This window comes from Solanum dulcamara, chromosome 3 (assembly GCF_947179165.1).
Source record: "Solanum dulcamara chromosome 3, daSolDulc1.2, whole genome shotgun sequence".
Classification (NCBI taxonomy): Eukaryota; Viridiplantae; Streptophyta; class Magnoliopsida; order Solanales; family Solanaceae; genus Solanum; species Solanum dulcamara.
Genome location: NC_077239.1, coordinates 64,622,188 through 64,641,161, shown reverse-complemented (window position 1 = coordinate 64,641,161; position 18,974 = coordinate 64,622,188).

Here is an 18,974-nt window from a genome sequence, read left to right as displayed (position 1 = left end):
GTAGCAGCAGCAACAGTTCACACTGGACTTTGACATTTAGCTTCTCTACTATTCAAAGTTGCAATTACTTTTTTTGTTTATGCATTTATAGGGGAAAGGGAATTGCAACCTTCACCAAGTAAAAAGTGTACTCGATGATTGGTAAAATAAAAAGTGTACCGACAAAATATATATATATGTAAAGTCTACTAATAAAAATTTATATAATAGATATTATATATTGTATAAAAATGTACATATAAATTGTATAATCAATGTATATATAGGTATAATATACATTTCTGATTGGTGCATTTATTTTTAAAAAAATAGAAAAAAAATAGAGAGAGAACAAAAAAATTACTTAAATATACAACTTATTTTACCATATTCTATAAAATTCTCTATCATTTGAAGAAATTATAAAAATCTCTATTCTTTCCTATTCTTTGATACATCACTGTACGCGATGTATCGATCGGATACATTACTTTACATGATGTATTAGGACGTCAGATACATCACTTTACGTGATGTATTGGTCAGATACATCATTTATGTGATGTATCAGGATATCGGATACATCACTTTGCGAGATGAAATCGATCGGATATATCACTTTACGTGATGTATCAAGACGTATGTGATGTATCCGGATTCCAACAAAAAGAAGAGATTTCTAGTAATTTTTAAAAGAGTAGGAATTGAATGTAATTGGGAAGAATCACTATGGGATTTAGGTAAAATTTACCAAAAAAAAAATATTAGTGAAAAAGGAGGATCCCTTAATTCTAACCTATTAAATTTCTAATAAGAAGGGGAGCATTGGAGTAACTGGTAAAGTTGCTGCCATGTGACCAGGAGGTCACGGGTTCAAGCCTTGGAAACAGCCTCTGGCAGAAATGCAAGGTAAGGCTATGTACAACAGACCCTTGTGGTCGGGCCCTTCCCCGGACCCTGCGCATAGCGGGAGCTTAAGTGCACCGGGCTGCCCTTTTTTTTAAAATTTCTAATAATTGTACCCATTCCCTCACACATCTCATCCATCCCTACGTCTTTCACCCCTTTAATCACATTACATTATGTTCTTTTCGTTCTCAAAAACCCTTTCTCTTGTGATATAATTTATGTAATTCCTTCTCTAAAATCATCTCAATTTTCATTATCGATATTGATTTCATCTCTCTAGAACTAAACATAAAATCGAGATTATGATTTATTTTTTCATATAAAGTTCATATCTCTTCGTTTATTATGTCCCATTTTAGAGTAACAATGTCTGAAAACTTGCCTTTTATGGGTTTAAGATGAAGCTTGTTAGATAAAATGTGACTGAAAAGTGACAATGAAGGTTCATATTTGCACCAAAATTGTATGAAGCATGCACATGCAAACTGTAACTTGCCACATGTTTGAAGATCTATTAGAAGTGTGAAAATTGTATGATGAATTGCATAAGAGTTGTGCGATGTTATATGAAAAACGATATGAAAGTTATATGAAACATGAACTCATGTGTTGGAAGATGTATCAAAATTATATGAAGGTTTTATGATGAGTTGCATGAAAGTTATATATTGTATCCTAAAAAGTTTTTTTCCCCTCTCCATTGAATTTGTAATGCACTAATCGTCGTAGTATATATTTATGGCAATCTTCAGGCACTGGGATTCTTTCTAAATGTGACTTACAATCTGTTTGGATTGGCTTATTTTAAGTGTTTTAAAGTATTTTTGGAGTGTTTAGGTAAATTAAGCTACAATGATAAAAATAAACCAAAAATCATAAGTTATGATTTCTAACTTTTGACTTTTTGGCTTAGAAGTCAATCTAAACAGGCTCTTATATAATTTTTTTTAAAAAAAATTACTTGCTACTGTTGAGCTAGATTTCCGTATTGGTGAGAGAATATCCCAAAATGAAAGTCGATAACATGCATTTGAATGTGTGTTCCTATCCTATGAATTAAAACAAAACATAACTAAACAAAATAAGTAGTTTCCATGACATGAAAATAATCTTCCAAGACGACAAGATAGAAAAATACAAGAAATGAATACCTCGATGGGCCACAACTCCTGAAACACTTCTTCCTCGGACATTATTTAAGTAAAGCCCAAAAGAAAAGGAACAATGACAACTCAATTGAGAGAGGACCTCCAAATGACATATCTTTGTACTTTGTACTTGTATTTACTTACTTTACTTTCTGTTTTATTTTCTCCCTTTCAAATTATTACTTGTATTTTTTTTTTTTTAAGGATTACACAATTTTCATTGAGATGTTTATAATTCAGGTCTCACGTTGTGGGATTTTACTGGATTGTTATTGTTATATTGAGGTGTTTATAATCTTTAAAATCAATTACTTTTACGAATAAAATTAAAAAATAATAAATAATTTGAAATGACTTTTTAAAAAAATGACAAGACAAATAATCTAAGAGATCAATTAGGCAGTGGTCAACACGTGAAGTCTAAGGTGAGGATCATTTCTTCCGTGCGTTATGGCGGTGATACGGAAACATCGCTCTACATTAGTCCACACTTTTCAGTGTTGTAATAATCAACATCTCACATCACATTTGTGTTTCCTTATTTTACAATAATACTAGTTCAGTGTACGTGATTTTTCACGTGTGTGTCATATTATTCAATAAATTATGTATATAATTATTAATTATTTTTTTGCTAAATTATTTTATTAAAATCTAAAATTATATATCAATTAATATGTGTATTTTGTAAACATAGTAAATATATTTAATGATTTCTATAATTAAAACAAAAGTAAGATGAAATTGAATAAAATAGACTATCTTGTATAGAGAAATTTCCGTATCATTCTTTTTTCTTTCATCTCTTTTCGAAATTCTCCTCTTGATCAACATTTTCTCCTCAAATTTTTCACATAATATTTCATAATTTAAATTATTTTTAGCCAAATCTCCGCATTCATATTCATATCTGGGTCCATATTCCAGAATTTTAAATTTTAGATCCTGAAGGATCCGATCTCTAGATCCGCGCTTGTATAAGACACCTACATCCAGGAGCGTAACTAATGTAGAGCGTGCGGGTTCGATCGAACTCAATAGCTTTAGTTCAAATTTTATATTTTTCTTCAGAAAATATGTACAAATTATTTAGTTTTAAAACAATAACCTAAGAGAATTAGAATTTCGGATCCATAAATTTGAAATTCTAGCTCCGTCTCTATCCACACTCAAGTCCAAACAACTTAGGGGAAACACATCTCATTTTTTTCCAACAATCCTATTGAGCATTTCCATATTTCCTAAGGTTGATGACAATTTGAAACTAACTCAAAAATCAGCAGGACAAAGATCCCACTAGTCACCAAATCATTGAAGAGACTACAATTTTTTAACTATAGCGAAGAATAGTGTATGAGACTGACCATAGGATTCGTTTGTTTGGAAACACGTTATTTTTAGACTAGTTATTTCACGATTATAATTTTACTTTTAACGTAAAATAAAAATAACATTATAATTCTGAGACGGCTAATTCTTGAGGTATTAGACTTTACAATTTGAACAGTGTGACTTATACTGACATCTCCAAAAATAGTAGCAGGAGATTCAAGAATGAGTTCACACTAATTCGGCTAATTCAAATTTGCACCATGTTACCATCTATTTAAGGACTTCTAAACCTATACATCAATAGCGACCATACATCTGTAAAGGTCCTAATCCTCAAAACATTGTAGACATAGTTTTTTCCCTTCGTCTTGACGAATTCTACCCAATAACAAATTATAATTTGGAAGTAAAACTAAGAATTTTAACCCTCAAATATGGAAGGAAACCTAATGAAAAATATCATACAAATTTTACTCCTAAACAAATTCTAAGCCTTCAAATAAGAAAGGATTTAATTTTTATTATGTTTATTATAGTCAATATTTAATATTATTAAAATAATGATATAATAATTGAAGAAAAATAGTGAAAAGAAAATTTTGTCTAAAACGAAAATTTTTAATTAAGGACAAAAAATTCAAATAATATTTATAAGGACTTTCATACTTTTAATATAGTATAGATTTTAATATATATCAAATTTTAAATTTTAGAACTTGTAAAATATATTTTAAAATTATTTTAGTTATTGTTTAGAGAGTTATACATGTATTAGTAATATATGAATTAGTTATATAAGAATTGTTTATTTTATTTTCTACCTTGCATAAATTATTATTTTCTTATGTGTTCACTCTTTTATATTTTGAATTACCTTACAAAAATTCAGATTTCGCCATTGAATTAAAGTTTAAATTAATGTTAATTCTAATACATAAATACTTTCTTCATTTCAAAATAAGTGAATTGCGGAGGCAATGCACAATCATTAAAAAAATCGAAATAATTCAAAGTAAAATCATAAATATAAACTTGAAGTTATCACCTAGAAAATGTAAATGAGAGGCAAAAATAAGAGAAATTTTCAGGAACTCTCTCAAATTTTGAACAATTCACTTATTTTAAACTATGAAAAAAGACCAAACAATGTACGTATTTTTGAAATGAATGGAGTAACTACTTTCTAAGTTGATAATCATACGACTACTAAGTATTTCTTTCGTCCATCTTTACTTGTCCACTATATTATTTTAATATATCCAATAATATTTGTCAAGTTTGAAAAATTAAGAGATAATTTATCATTTTATGTTTGTTTTATCTTTTTTATTAAATATTATTTATTTTTTAATACTTAAATGACCTATAATTAATAAGGATGATTTAATAAAATTATTTTTTTATTTATTTATTTTTAAAAATATATCAAATTAAATATAAACAAGTAAAGATGAATAGAGATAATAATTGTTTTTATCTAACTTAGATTCGATAAAAACAGGTTATTAAATGAGCGTGCATTAATACATTTAAGCACGAAAAATTCCATTTACTCATTATGTTATTATTATTATGAGGATATAAAATAAATAGTAAACAGCATCTTGTTATGCACGTCCCCCAATGCGTAGTTGTCCTTAAAAGCTCCTCCTCCCAACAACGTGCAACTAAGTTACTACCAACACCGTCAACAGAGAACCCCACGCGCGGAAACTTCACTTTCCGACTTTGAAATCCGTCTTCTTCATAGTGAAAGAAAGAAGTTGTTTGTACCGCGTTGTTAGCGCGTCGACAAGGAATATTCGTCCGATAACGAGGGGCAATCTAAATGATTTAGGACGTATACGTGGCACTTTTTGAGTGGGTGTTATAACAGTAGTGCAACAGAGCTGTGATTCATTCCATATTAACTATTTTTCTTAGCGCTCGGGTCATGCGATTTCATCATCATATATAAAATAGGAAAAATTATCAAACTACACGTTTTATATTTCTATATTTTTTATTATTTGTAAAAAATTTTAAAAAAATTCTTTTCTTATTTTTCTCTCCAACTCACCGATACATTCCTTTTTCTTCTTTCCAACTATTCTAATTTCACGCCTAATTACGAGCAAACGTAGTAGTGATTTTTTTTGAATCATAGTCCATCTTCTTCTCAAATTCAAACTTCTAAAAAAGGTAATCAAATATCTCCATTCTCTTTCAATTTCAATTTCCTTTCTTTCCATCAATCTCAATTTTACATCGAATTCACTGCAAATTTTTAGAATTTTTCATGTACTATTACTGATACATATGTATTCTGCTCCATCTTTTAGTCTTAGCCTTACTCAGTTAAACCAACTTCAAGGAATAATTGTTAATTGTATACTTTTAGAAATCAAAAACTTCCAATATTCCACAATAAATGCAGAATGTATCACCAATGTTCAAGAAAACAGATGTTGTTGAAGGTATTGAAGAACCTTCTGCTACAAATACATCAAAGATAATGTATCAGAAAAACTTTGAGATACGTTTAATATTAAAAAATTTAATATTAACTTGATACATGTCATATAGGTTAATGTATCAGATGAACAGATTTCAGTCATGAAAGAATCAATTCAGGCTCCTGATATGAGTAACATAAGTGAAGAAAATGTTTAGCAGCTCAATACAGATAAATCTAAGCACGATGTATCGATGAGCTTCCAGATAATTCAACCAAATTCGAAGGTAGCATGGGCAGAATATGTCGAATGGTTGTGTGTCAGTTATTCTCATGTATCAGATTCAAATTTAAGATGAAAGTTTATGTATCAGATTCTCATGTATCAAGCTTTATTGCTTCTGATACATCTACAACTTATATCAATACAAGATGTTATGTATCAACCACAATTCAGTTGAATACAACAATCTTCAATGTATCAACGCTTAATCTGTCGAATATGTCGAATGGTTTTTGTATCAGTTATTCTCATGTATCAAATTCGAATTTAAGATAAAAGTTTATGTATCAGATTCTCATGTATCAAATTTTACTACTTATGTTATGTATCAACCACAAGTAACTTTGAGATACGTTTAATATTAAAAAATTTAATATGAACTTGATACATGTCATATAGGTTAATGTATCAGATGAACAGATTTCAGTCATAAAAGAATCAATTCAGGCTCCTAATATGACTAACATAAGTGAAGAAAATGTTCAGCAGCTCAATACAGATAAATCTAAGCACGATGTATCGATGAGCTTCCAGATAATTCAACCAAAGTTGAAGGTAGCATGGGAAGAATATGTCGAATGGTTATGTATCAGCTATTCTCATGTATCAGATTCGAATTTAAGATGAAAGTTTATATATCAAATTCTTATGAAATTCGAATTTTGGATTGAAGTTTATGTTCGATGTTATGCTCTGTTTTTTAGTTTTTTATGTCACTCATAACTGTTACGATTTGTTTGGATTATTTTCCTTATTTAGCAAAGTAATTGATCGAAACAAGGAATCCTAACTGAAAGTACGTTACTATCCATAAATACCTCAACATCATTAATTATTCTACACCCAAAACGTGATGTATCAGAAGAACCTATAATGTATCAGAAATTTGAGAAAAATTAGAGAAATCAGGTAATTTAAAAAAAATGAGGGATAAGTTGTAATTGAGCTTTTTCACTATGAGATTTAGGTAAAGTTTACTATAAAATATATGGAACTCATTCGCAGCCTTTTAAAGTTGACATGATTTTTCATTTAGGCATCTTAAGTAAATCTCTTACATTTTGAACACTAAGGTAAGGTCGAACTGTGTCATTTTAACACTTTTTACTGACTTGATAACTTGTGTAATTTTCACTCAAAATAAGCGCGTGAAGAGCCTAAAAAGTCATATTTTTTGTTTTCTTTTTATTTTTTATTATTTTCTCCTTCTTCTTTCTTCTTCTTCATTCTTTTTTCTATCTTCTTTATTTAATATTCTACCATTAACGAATCTTTCATAATTATTATCTTATTCATCAAAAAAAAATGAAGACCACCATCATTATCTAAGAATATGTGACATTTTCTTTTTGTATGAAATCAAAAATAAATTTTAAATTCTTAAAAAATCAGCCCAAAAAATATATTCATGAAAATTCATTTCTTTTCAAGATTTTATCCCACCATGTTACTATATCAATGTAATTATAGATTTGGCATATTAATCAAAGTTGACAGAAACAAAAGAAAAAAGAAAAAGTTCATCAAGAGAAGAAATAAAATCTGGGTTTCAAGATATTTTTTACTAATACTTCATTTTTTTTGTCAATGATTATACAAATTTGTTAATCTAATGCTCGGTGCATTTCATTTGCAATAGTAAAAAGCTACCATTTTAGTTCATTAATTTTAGATTTTACCATTCATTTTGTATTTTTTTCATTGCAATTCTTTTGGTTAACAACTATTAGCATTTTGGTGTATAATAATTATGTAGCTACTTGTTCTTGAATTCTATCCATTAACCTTAAATGAATTAAAAAAAAATTAAAAAAAGGTAAAAAGGTGGAGTGGATGATGGTCACTGGTGATGGAGCTCTAATGGCTATGGCGGGGCAATTCTTGGGGAAGGAGAGGTTGGGCAGGTTGGTGGGGTGGGGTTTAGAAAATAGTTTTTTCTGTTTTTAATGAAAAATAGTTTTTTCTTTAGATTTTTTAATAATATATTTTTAATTATCATTTTATACCCCCCAGACCCCACTTTGTGGGATTTCACTGGATCGTTGTTGTTGTTGTTGTTTTATTATTTTATACCCAAATGCCACATGTCATCTTTAATTAGTCATTATGTCACATCATCAGCAAGTGTAATACACACATTTTATAATTTTTGTTAATTGTCAAAAAAGTGTCAAAATGACAAAGTAGGACCTAACATAAGGTGTCTAAAATGAACAAAGCTTAATTGAAGTGTTTAAATGAAAATTGATGCCAACTTTAAGGGGCTACCGATGGATTCAGCCTACAAAATAATGAGATGAAGTTGAAATTTTATTGGACATACAATTCAAATTTTTTATATCATATATTTTTTCATAAACATAAAAATTTCCTAAGTTGTAAAATTATTAAAAATTGTCTTAATAAGTTATAATACAATCTTTCCAAATAAGTAAAATTTTATAAAATCCCATAATAATCACAAAAATATTGTAAAAAATATAATATTTATTGATCAAACTATAATTTAATAAAAATAAAATTAAAATTAATTATAGTTTACTAGTGTTTAATATAATCCACTCATATAATAAATTGACAATTGTGAAATAAATGTTAAATTTTTTAGCAGCTAAAAAAATTATTTTTCAATTACGCCATAATGATCAGTCTTTTCCACTCAATATAACGATGAAAAATTATTTTTTATTAAAGTTGATTTGGATGAAGTATTAATAAATTGGTTGGTAAACAAATTGATCAAAAATAATGAATTAGTAAATATAAACATTAAAGTAAGAATTGATTTGAAGTAATAATAAATTTTATGTCAGTGAGAATAATCGTTATATGAAATATAAATGATTTAAAAAAGTAAAAAGTAATGATATGAATTATAAATTTTATTTGCACATGAAATAAATAGTTAGTAGATATAAATGTGAGTTTCTTTTTACAAAATAAAAAAATTTGGGTCAATTTTTGTATTTGAAAAATCTCAAATCTTGTTTTTTGAAGAATTTGAGATTTCATCTCATGATATGAAACCGACATAAAATTATATGTCCAAATGCTGATTTCATCTCATGATTTCATATCGCGATATAAAATCACATGTCCAAACGCCTACTTTCTAAAATTTTCCTTGCTTGTCGCGTTCAAAGGTATATACTGCAATACGTTAAGTACCTATTCTTTGGTTTCAATTTATTTAATTCACTTTTTTTTGTAGTGTTTCAACAAAATACTAATATATTTTTATATTTAATAATATACATGTGAGTTTATTTATTCAACTTTATATAAGTTTTAACTGTTTATTTATGCACATCTAAAATTGAATAGTATTAATGTTTGTTGGTGTCAAGTTAAAAAGTATATTAATGTATCATGCCTAAGAGATAAGTGAAACTTAAATATGCATGCCCCTAATACTTAATGTATTATAATATTAAAATAACAATCATAAAAAATAACATTAGAGTTTGCCACAAACTTATAAAATGAGTATTCTACTTAAAATGCTAATAAACTTAAAATAAAATATTATATATAATATAAAAAGATCTTATATAGATAAAGAATAAAAATGACAAAAGAAGGGGGTGATTGTTTTTTAAATTGAGGAGGGAGTTTAATTGTTAACCAAAATTATAGATATAAATGATTTTCACCCTTAAATTTTTTGTGTATTATCTAGGTTATGTATACTTTATGAGTCTTAATTAATGTAGAAAATGAGAGCCATAAAAATCTACTGTTGAGATTCATTATATATCTAATGTTAGTTTAAGAGTTCAACGTGTATCAATGACCAGTTGGTATCACTAAACTATCAACATTAATTTTTTCGATTAAATCATATGTGTTGATGATTACCTTAAACGAATCACATCTTTTAATTCAAGGTGAAGTAAGCTCGATTTTCACTACTACTAGGTTGAAATCATAAAAACTTTGAACATAATTAGATAAATATATAATAATATATACATATTCTTACATCTTGATACAAAAAGAAATTTCAAAATTTAGTTCATCTAAAACAAGTTCATATGAACCATTGGCGTTTATAGAGATTAATAAAATCATGAATGAGAGAAATTTACTTTGATAATGTCGAACATTAATTTATGATTGAAAATGATAAAACGAAGTGGACAATTGTATTAGTTTATATATATATAAACATCAATTACTTAACAATATTGCAATAATTAGGTCTCTATGTAGCAAATTTGACAGACCTCACTAAAAATCAAATTAATCCAAAATTTTATAAAACACTAGTAATCATTTTTATCTAGATAAAAATAGAAAAAATCACACCATACATGTATTTAAGAGTCAATATTATAAGTTTAAAATGTAGTTTTAAGTATTTACAACTTATAACATTTTATTCTCAGATCTTAACATATCTCTATTTATTTAAAATCAATTTAAATTAAATTCTTTATATTTTTTTATCTCTCTCCACATAATTAATGAAAAATAATTAAGTGGAGAGAGATGAATAAAATCTAACGCCGCATTAATGGGAGAAAAATCAAATAACTGTAATCTCGGTTACCACACTCACACGCCTAAACCATTTTCCACCCTTTTCGTGTGCTTCCAGTTTTTTTTCTCTTTCTACTTCACCTTTTCTTTTCAACTTAATTCAAAATACTTTCCACTATATTTCAAAACCTCTCTGTTCGTGCGATTTCAATCTCCGTTCAACATGATTTCAACTGTTTTACAAGATGAACAAAAATTAAATACATCGTCAGACACCAAGAAAAAGTCCAAGGTTTGATGAACATCAACAAACAGTCGAAATCGAGCCACCAACATTCAACATTTTAACACAATCACCCATCAAAACGAATATCATACCGGCGAAGAAGAATCTAACCACTCTCGTGTAAAAAGAAGAATACAATTATACACAAGAAGAATTCAACTCCTCCCAAGATTACGCCCCAAAAGAAATAAACCCAAGTGAAGAAAATACCAATGACAAAAAAGGGGGAAAAAGAAAAGAAAAGATGTCGGAGTCTCAATCATCAGATTTTAATTCATCTGATTCTTTCAATTCAGAGTCTGACTTTGATTTCATAAGTGAGAACACCTCAAAAAAGGCAAAGACCATGGAAAATGGGGAGCTTTCAAAACCCTCTAGGAAAAGACCTAGTAATTTGAGATTGGAGGAATCAAAAACCATCAATTCTAATTTCACGATCCGAAATCAAGTGTGATGGCATTCGCCTAACCCACCAAGGAAAGTCAGTCTAAGAGTCTGAACACTTCAAAATAAATGGCAATAAAAGCAGAAATATAAAGTCTAATATGATAAAGATAAGGATAAGCGAAAAAAATAGATTATAAACCATCAAACACTTGGTGTCACATGTACAGGCCACTATTCCAACAGAAATGAAAAAAAGTACACGTTTATATGTCTCAGTCCTCAAGTAGAACAAAATATAAAATAAATGGGCGGCGAGAGTCTGCTGAAGAAGACAAGTTGCTATCTCTCACGTGTCCAAAAGTTCGGCCCAATAAAAGAAGTACTAAGCACAGGACATGCCCGGATCAAATCCTATATAGATGTAGAAGTAAGGGGTGAGCACCAAAATGAAAACTAAACCCTAAGTAAAGCAATGTGGAACACAGGTACTCCTGACATCCCAACCACGATCCTCCACAACTACACATCTACACTCAGACAACCCAATTTATACAGTTTATATCACAATACTGTACTCAGCAAAATGGAAACTAAACCCTAAGTAAAGCAATGTGAAACATAGATACTCCTGACATCCCAACCACAATCCTCCACAAATACACACCTGCACTCAGAATCCCAATCTATACAATTTATATCACAATTATACTAGAATACTAGATATTCCACAAGTAGAAAGTACATATACGTTCTCACCACCATAAGGCATACACAAGAATTCTCAATTATAATCAATTACAGGATAAAATAGATGTAAACGCAATGCCAAATAATTACGATACACATCCGCTGATCGAACCTATGAGGGCTTCACAAAGACCATGTATCCGCTGGAAGAGACCTCAACTATAATATCGCCAAAAAAGACCTCAGCCAATATTTATCGAAAGAGACTTCGGCAACAATATCCTCCAAAAAAGACCTCGGCCAATATCTGCCGAAAGGGACCTCGGCCATATTATCTGTCGAAAAAGACCTCGGCCATAATATCTGTCGAAAAAGACCTCGATTGCTGGAAGAGGCCTCGGCAAATCACCTCGACAAGTAAAAACTTTGATCCCAATATTCAATATCTCACTCATATCATTTCTCAGCCATCACAAATAAGTATATGCACAAGTAATAAGTGAAACAGAAATAAATATTCACGTATGATGTCATATAGTCCATAATCACACAATAAGTTAACGTCTCATAATTCACAATATTTAGACAATTACCCCTATTCGAATTCCACTATCACATTCAAATCATATAATTCAACTCAATCTAATGACCCAACACACCCTAATCCTCTCAAATAGAAAAATACAAGGCTCAACATACTTAACAAATGTCATAATTCCACTTGCCTTAGCTAAAAGTCACAAACGAATCGAAATCACCATTTTTCCTCTTTGAAGATACTTCAAATCACCATAATCTAATCAAGTATAAACTCACAATCACATTTCAAAGCTATTGACACTAAAATCAAATAATTCGGGTGAAAAGGGTAAAATGATCAAAAATTCCATATCGAAAATCAAACTCGAAATTTGATTATTTTTAGATGAAAATACTCCTCAAGTAATTAGAAATCTAATAGTGAAAACCATTTCAAAAATGAGGTTGAAATGAATTCAAAATCCCCATTTCTCCTTCAAAAGTTCATGTTCAAGAAAACTCAAAATCTCCAATTTGAAATTTACAATTTGAAGTTAAAATTCAAAATATTCAATGGAAATTGAAGGAGAGTATTAGAAATACATTGCCCAAGAGTTTTGTCATGAAAAACTTTAAAGAAATTGCCTAAACCGAGCTTGGAAATGTTTAAAATGATGAAAACACCTTAAACCTCGCCTAAACCCTCTCCGATGTTCGATGAATATCTCACAATAAAATTCATACAGATAATGCCGCCATAACTTCAAAACAAATATAGGCGCCGCCAACTCTAAATCATGGGTGGGATAGTTCCTTTCATGAGTCTTCAATTGCCTTAATGCATAGACAATCACCTTCCCCTTTTGCATCAACACTCCACCTAAGCCCACTCCCGATGTGTCACAATACACGGTGAAGTCAACACCCTCCTCACGCAAGGTCAATACAAGCACGACAATTAATAATACCTTGAGCTTTTGAAATCTCTCCTCACACTCATCCGATCAATAGAATATCATATTCTTTTGAGTGAGCCTGGTCAACGGAGCTGATATCATTAAGAAGCCTTGAACAAAACGGCGATAATACCCTGCCAAACCCACAAAACTATGAATCTCGGTAATTGAGGTGGGTCTAATCCATCTTGAACCGCCTCAATCTTAGCCGGATCGACTCTAATATCCTCCTTGGACACCACATGCCCTACGAACGCCACCAAACTCAACCAAAATTCACACTTAGAGAACTTGACATAAAGCTTCTTCTCCCTAAGCTTCTGGAGCACAAACCTCAAGTATTGCATATGATCTGCCTCAATCTTAGAGTAAACCAAAATATCATCAATGAAGACAATCACAAATGAATCTAAATACGGACGAAACACCCTATTCATTAATTCTATAAATGCTATTGGGGCGTTAGTTAGCCCGAAAGGCATAACAAGAAACTCATAGTGGTCATATTTGGTTCGGAAGGCTATCTTAGAAATATCTGAAGGTTGAATCCTCAACTGATGATACTTGAATCTCAAATCAATCTTAGAGAATAAGGTCGCTCCTTGGAGCTGATCAAATAAATATCGATATGGGGAAGAGGATACTTGATATTGACAGTCACCTTGTTAAATTGTCTATAGTCGATGGACATCCTCATGAACCCATCTTTCTTCTTCACAAATAACACCAGAGCACCCCCAAGGCGAAACACTAGGGTGAAAGGAGAAATGGTCTAGTGTTTAACTCCTTCAATTCAGCTGGAGCCATATGATAAAGAGAAATGAAAATGGGCTTGGTGCCCGGCTCGAGGTCAATAACAAAGTCAATATCTTTATCAGGTGGAACCCTTGGAAGATTGGTAGGACATACATCCATAAACTCTCAAACCACAGGAATAGACTCCATAGAAGGCGGCTCAACATTAGTATCATGAATAAATGCCAAATATGCCAAACAACCCCTACCGATCGATTGTTGGGACCAAATATAAGAAATATCCTTACTAGGATAGGAACCACTCAAACCCTTCCACTCTATCCGCGGCCTACCAGGCATAGCAAGGTCACCCATCTTGGTATAATAATCAAGAATAGCACGATATAAAGATATCCAATCCATACCCAAAATGACGTCGAAGTCTACCATATAAAGGATAATCATATCTACCTACGTCTCATAACTCGCCAAAGACACCAGATATGATTGGTATACCCGATCTACTATAAAGGGCTCTCCTATTGGGGTAGAAACATGCACGGGCACGGATATACGATCACATAGCAAGTCAAACCCAAAAGAGAAATATGTTGACATATATGAATAAGTGGATCCAGGGTCAAATAACACAGATGCAGGGCGATGATAAATCGAAATAATACCTGTGATGACTACATCGAAGGCCTCAGCCTTAGGTCTACCTGGAAAAGCATAACAATGAGCTCCCTGTCCGCCATCTGCCTGGGTAACTCCTCTACCACCCTACTGTGCTAGGGTAACACCCGCTCCCCTACCTTCGATATGACCACTTCTATCGAATTGACCCCTACCATAACCTTGGGTCAGTGGGGCTGAACCTCTGGCTAGTGGCGCCGGATCCCTGACTATCGCTACTCTGTAAGTACGGTGTGGACCAGAATGAGTCTTTATGGGGCACTGTCGAACCATGTGTTCTAGGAATCCACACCCAAAATTCAAACTTGAGACAGACGGCTGATGCAAAGAAATAATAGGAGGGATACTGTAACCACCCTAGCCCACAGGCCTCTGTTGTGACCCGTACAAACTTTGACCCAAACTATATGAACCACGATACCCTTGTACCCCCTTAGATGCTGGAATAGAGGCATGAATCCGCCCTCTGCGCTGAAAAGAACCAACTCCTCTATAAGAACCTCTACCTCCAAATGAGGTTCCCGAAAACTTCTTAGAAGCACAGGTCCTCTTAAGGTCCCCGAACTCCACCTTCTCCATCAATCCGCTTCCTTAGTGGCACTAACCACCGACTGAAAGGAGGCTCTATCTCTAGATACCCAGAATATCGATTGCCTGATAGAATAAGTCAAACCTCTCACAAAACAGCAAACCCTCTTGGTCTCATCGTAGATGATATGAGTGTTATGTCTGGCTAGTTGACAAAAGTGAACCTCATACTCAGAAACGGATATCCTATCCTGCCTCATGCTCTCAAACTTGATGCGACTCTCCTCTCTCACACTCCAAGGGATGAAATGATCATAAAAAGCATTGTTGAATGCCTCCCAAGTCACTAGAGGAGACCCAATTGGTAGAGACCCAGAGTATGCCCTCTACCACTTTCTAACCGGTCCATAAAGCTGAAAAGTCACATATCGAACACCATGGGACTCAGCCAACCCAACTGTCTCAAGCAACTCCTTACAAGTGGTCAAGAAATCATATGCATCCTCGGTCTTCCCACCCTGGAACTGAGGTGGATCCATCTTTCTAAACTTCTCATAACGACGCTTCTTATCCTATGTCATCGCAATTGTCTGTGCATCCTGACTCTAAACTCATAGTGCTAGAGGAATCTCATCTATTGGGACTACTATCGACTGTCCCTCCCGTCTTTAAACCTCAGGAGCCTGCTGCTGGCCTGGGACCTAGACTCGGGTTTGTGATGTATCGAGTATGCCTGTTGTACTACTAGTTTGTGCCATAGTCTCGAGCAAGCTTAAAAACCTCAGTAAAGTATCCTGTAGTAAAGGCGTTGCCGCATACTCGGGAGGAGCCTACTCTCCTCTAGCCTCTGTCGTCGGCTCGGGGGAAAATCTCTCTCATGATCCCTGGCTGGTGCCGCTCCTCGGCTTCGGCCCCTACCTGTCCTCTGACTCTGCCTCTACCTCTACCCCAGGCTGGGGTCTTAGTGGCAATCTTGAGGGCTGGCTCCCTCATCCAGTAGAAGCTGATTCCCGAGTCCTACCCATCTATTTAAAGAATACACAATAACTTAGCACTTATATAAGAACCCAGGCACGATAGAATTGAAAGAAGTAAAAAGAGGAGTTTCTAACAGTATTCATAGCCTCTCGAAGATAAGTAACACACGTCTCCGCACTGATCCTCAAGGCTCTATTAGGCTGGGCTTGCACACATGTGAGACCTATGAACCTGGGCTCTGATACCAATTTTTCATGATCCGAAATTGGGTGTGATGACACTCTCCAAACCCACCAAGGCGAGTTAGTCTAAGAATCTGAACACTTCAAAATAAATGGCAATAAAAGCGGAAATGTAGAGTCTAATATGATATAAATAAGGATAAGCGGAAAAAATAAATTCTAACCCACCCAAGACTTGGTATCACATGTATAAGCCACTATTCCAACAAACATGAAAAAAGTACAAGTCTATATGTCTCAGTCCTCAAGTAAAACAAAGCATAAAGTAAATGGGTAACGAAATTCTGCCGAAGAAGACAAGCTGCTACCTCTCACGTGTTGAGAAGCTCGGCCCAATCACCAGAAGTAGAAAGCTACTACCTTTCTATCTGTAAATCACAATTTTGCTTTTCTAGGATCAAAATTATTGCAAAACTAAACTGTATTCCCATAGAATACATGTTGAGTGAGCCATCTTAACTATATGTTTATTTGATTGGTATAATGTCCTGGGGACTCTCGACTTCAAAATCAAGACCTTATTTTTGTATTTTATTGAGTTAAAATTTAAATTGTGATTACAAAAGGTAAATACAATATGTTAAAGAGTAAATACATCAAAATCCCCTGAACTTGGCATCAAAACTTACTTTAACACTTTAACTACACGGACGTTTAAATACCCCCTTAATAATTCTGAAGTGATTTAAATATCTCCCTAATGGGTGACAGGGCAAAGTGAGTATTTTCTAAAAGCGCGTGAAAAAAATAAAAAAAAATTGAATTTAAAATCATACAAATGACCTTTTTTTATTGGCTAATATATAACTATCATTTTAAATATTTTTTCTTGATATATTGATTCTTTAAAAAATATGTAAATTTTCTTAATTAGAGGTAAATGAAATATGTAGGTCTTTTTTTTTAAAAAAATTAAATTCTTTTTCTCTTTATTTTGTTGTCTTCTCCACTACACCTCTTTCTCCATTAAAGCACTTTTTCCTTGATCTTTATCCACCTCTATCAATTATTTTTATTCCACTGGCCCTTTAATAATATATAAAATTCAACATCAATACTATATTATTGACATTGATTTCACTCTATATTATGTAAAAAGTGAAATTGATTTTCTAGGATTTTGAATTTTAAAATACTTGCAAAGTTTAAAGGTTTTGAAGTATGGAGGGAAAGGAAAAAGGGAAGGGGAAGAAGAGGAAGTTTCAGTTATTTTTTTTAAAAAAGAATTATTGAATGGTGGTAAAGAAGAAAAAAACCACTAAAGATTAAAATGGTAAAGAACAAGGAAGAAGAAAAAGAGGGGTCGGGGTTAGTAAAAACATTTTAAATTAATAATTTTTTTTTTTTTTTTTTTTTTTTTGGGGGGGGAATAGACCCTACACGAGGCTCCCACCTCTCGTGCGCGGCCAGGGGTTAAGCCGCTCACCCCCAAGCTGTATTATACATAAAACAGAAAAAATACAAAGAGGGGGCATAAACCTAACCTCCAATCCTATGGTGGTTCATAAGCCGGCCATCCTACTAAGGTCAGCCAACTCATTCCCGATACATGCACATGAAAAGAAAACCTAGAAACTATGCACCTAAAGGAGAGGACTCCTCTCGACACAAAGAAACTAGGAAAGCATAAATAAGGGGGGAACACTGTAATTGGGTGCTCAATTCAAGAGTGCAAAATGAAATAGTAAATCATGGAGGCTTTTTAATCCGTTTGGTCTTCCTCCGTCTGAAGCTGGGCAGGCCGACTCTATCTAGCATGTAGTATCCTCGAGTACCAGGAGGTAGCTGCTGGAGGGTGGTGTAGTGGCCTGGAGTGGTAAGAATGTGACTGTGCTTGGAAAGAGCATCCGCAGTGAAGTTTGCCTCCCTGTATACATGCCTGCAAGAAAAGAAAGCAAATAATTTGGAAATAACAACAAGGTCATGAGTTACCTGGTGAAGGCTCCACGGAGGTTTCGTTTGATGATTGATCCATTTAGTGAGCAACTCCGAGTCAACTTCTAGGATAACGTGCTGAAAGCCTTTTTGAATGCACCATTTAAGCCCATAAACTGCCGCCTCTAGTTCGGCTTGATTGTTGGTTCCCTCCCCTAACGGTATGGCATAGGCGAAGATGAATTTACTCATGTGATCTCTTAAGATTCCACCCCCCCCAGTTGGCCCCGGATTACCCAACGCACTGCCGTCAGTGTTCAGCTTGACGAAACCTAGTTGTGGCTTAATCCACGAGACTTGGGTGATCTTAATCTCATGAGTACACTTATCTATACAGGAGATGGTGTGGATCCAGTTCGAGGGCCAATGGATATAGGGGTACGCGACTCTAAGGAGATTTGAGATGTCCTTGAAAATTGCAAATTTCACTCTCGCCAAACTAGAACTCTTCCCCCCGT